Here is a 3,567-nt window from a genome sequence, read left to right on the forward strand (position 1 = left end):
GGGGGGGTCCGAAAACCAGTCAGTATCTGGTGTGACCACTATTTGCCTCACACAGTGCAACACATTCCCTTCACATAGAATTGATCAGGTTGTTGATTGTGGCCTGTGGAATGTTGGTCCACTCCTCTTCAAAGGCTGTGCGAAGTTGCTGGATATTGGCAGGACCTGGAACACGCTGTTGTATACGCCAATCCAGAGCATCCCAAACACGCTCACTAGGTGACATGTCCGGTGAATATGCTGGCCATGCAAGAACTGGGATGTTTTCAGCTTCCAGGAATCATGTACAGATCCTTGCAACATGGGGCCATGCACTATCATGCTGCAACATGAGGTGATGGTCGTGGATGAATGGCACAACAATGGGCCTCAGGATCTCGTCCAGGTATCTCTGTGCATTCAAAATGCCATCAATAAAATGCACCTGTGTTCGTTGTCCATAACATACACCTGCCCATAACATAACCCCACCGCCAAAAAAAAAAACAATATCTCTCCTGCGCTCAAGTGGTATGCGGGAAGGTGAATCTTCTAGGGGGTTTTATGACACAAAAGAAGTGGTCTTGCTGACCCCTCAGGACCAAGGGTATCCAAAAGGCACTACAAGAAAACAACAAGAGAAGGGCGCACCGACCTTGTGCATTACCACTTAAAAGTTTATTAAAATCAAAGAAGGGTAGCGTACAATATACTCACAAACGTAGCATATGAACAAGCATATAGGAAATGGGCACCGCTCGCTTCCAGGACACTTCTCTACTGCTGGATAGCGTGATGGCGTCCTCAAAACCCGATGTGGCTTACGCGTTTCGAGGGAGGACCCTCTTCCTGAGAGCCAAAATCGCCACACGTCCAGCAGCAGAGAAGTGTCCTGGAAGCGAGCGGTGCCCATTTCCTATATGCTTGTTCATATGCTACGTTTGTGAGTATATTGTACGCTACCCTTCTTTGATTTTAATAAACTTTTAAGTGGTAATGCACAAGGTCGGTGCGCCCTTCTCTTGTTGTTTTCTTGTATAACCCCACCGCCACCATGGGCCACTCCATCCACAACGTTGACATCAGCAAACCGCTCACCCACACAACGCCATACGCGCTGTCTGCCATCTGCCCTGTACAGTGAAAACCAGGATTCATCCATGAAGAGAACATCTCTCCAAAGTGCCAGACGCCAACAAATGTGAGCATTTGCCCACTCAAGTCGGTTACGACGAACTGCAGTCAGGTCAAGACCCGGATGAGGACGAGGAGCATGCAGATGAGCGTCCCTGAGACGGTTTCTGACAGTTTGTGGAGAAATTCTTTGGTTATGCAAACTGATTGTTGCAGCAGCTGTCCGGGTGGCTGGTCTCAGACGATCTTGGAGGTGAAGATGCTGGATGTGGAGTTCCTGGGATGGTGTGGTTACAAGTGGTCTGCGGTTGTGAGGCTGGTTGGATGTACTGCCAAATTCTCTGAAACACCTTTGGAGACAGCATATGAAAAAAGGCCAAGAGGCTCACACCCTATCAGGCCAGATGGGCCTTATTCTTTTCTAGTTTTAACTATGTGGTCTCATATTTGCCCAGTTCCAAGAATGTTAAAGCTGATGCCTTGTCTCCCCGGAATTCTGAGTTATCCAGGGAAGACTCTGTGCCGACACCGGTCATATTTTCGGATCATATCCTGGCTGCCATCCGCCCCAACTTAACCTCTCCTCTTGGGGAACAGATCTTGGCTACCCAACCTGATGCTTCCACGGAGAGACCTGCTGGCAAATGTTTTGTACCTGATGGTTTGTGCATCAGACTGTTGCACACGTACCACAATTCCAAGACTGCTGGTCATCCTGGTAAGAACCAGTTGTCCTGGGCTATTTGCCATCAGTTCTGGTGGCCATCTTCCCACACTAATGTTGCTGCGCATCTGTCTGTTTCCAGAACAAATCTCTGCGGCACCTTCCCTTGGGCCTACTGCATCCCATTCCCAATGGGGAGCATCCCTGGTCTCACCTAGCCATGGATTTTATTGTGGAACTTCCCGCATCTCGAGGTTACAAGGTTATCCTCATGGTTGTCAACCGATTCTTCAAAATGTGCCACTGTGTTCCATTTAAGCGGCTGCCTACCACTCAGGAGCTTGCCGCTGTGTTTGCCAGGGAGGTTTTCCGCTTACACAGGTTGCCTAAGGAGATTGTCTTGGACCGTAGGAGCCGGTTTGTCTCGAGGGTCTGGCGCGCCTTTTGCTCCTAGTTGGGTATTCGATTCTCCTTCTCCTCGGCCTACCATCCACAGTCCATTGGTGCCTCTGAGCATTCCAACCAAGCTCTGGAGCAATTTCTCTGGCAATCAGGACAATTGGGTTAATCTGTTACCCTGGGCAGAGTTTGCCAGGAACTCTGCCATCAACTAATCTTCCGGAATGTCTTCATTCATGGCCAATCATGGGTTCCAACCCCTTGTGTTGCCTGAGTCGTTCTCACCACAGGCCATCCCAGCTATGGAGGATCATCTTTGTGCCCTCCGTTCCTCTTGGGGGCAGATTCAAGAGTCTTTACAGGTCCCTGCACAGCGTCAGAAGCTCGAGACAGACCGGAGACGTTCATCTGCTCCTTCGTACCAGGTCGGCGAGAGGGTGTGGTTGTCAACCCGTAATCCCAACCTCAGGGTGCCCACTCCTAAACTGGCACCCTGTTTTGTTGGGCCTTTTCGCATCCTCCATAAGGTGAACCCTTATTGGGCAAAAGTAGAAGGCATGCTATTAGCCAAGAAGGGGGGAGGAGACGGCTGTTGAGAAGGGACATGAAGGAGCCTAAAGGGGGAAGCCGCCACCGTCTGTCAGTCCAGAGGAGCAAGGTAAGTAAACTGGCAGGGGGAGATGTGGTGGTGCAGGCTAGAGTGATGGGGGGGTCCGCCACCAGGTCCGTCTAACGCCCCCCCGATGGAGCACCAGCCGCCACTGCTGGCTTGGCTGGTGACTTTCCTGGCTCTTGATCCTGCATTGGCAGACGACCCCGCATTGGCAGACAATGCGGCATCGGCAGACTACCCACTACTGGACTCGACCCCGCCTTGGATGATTACCCGCTTCTGGACTTGACCCGGCTGTTCCTGATTTCGCCCCTCACTCTGTGCGTTTATTGTTGTTGCCCTAATAAACGGCTTTATTTTACTTGCATCTTTGTGTGGTCTGGTTTCCTGGCACTCTGACAGTAATAAACGGCTTTACTTTACTTGCATAATGGATCTATGCGAGGTCTGATTTCCTGGCACCCTGACCGTGGCCTTTTATTGTGTCCAGCCCAAGGCACACCTGTGCAATAATCACGCTGTCTAATCAGCATCTTGATATGCCACACCTGTGAGGTGGATGGATTATCTCGGCAAAGGAGAAGTGCTCACTAACGCAGCCTCTGCAACATCTCCAAAATACGCCCCTTTCTAACCAAAGACACAACAAAACTCCTAGTTCACTCCCTGGTCATCTCGCGCCTCGACTACTGCAATTCCCTTCTTGTTGGCATACCTCTACACAGGCTATCCCCCCTTCAATCCATCATGAATGCTGCCGCCAGACTTATCCACCTTA

Source organism: Pelophylax lessonae, assembly GCF_965119305.1.
Source record: "Pelophylax lessonae genome assembly, chromosome: 10".
Taxonomy (NCBI): Eukaryota; Metazoa; Chordata; class Amphibia; order Anura; family Ranidae; genus Pelophylax; species Pelophylax lessonae.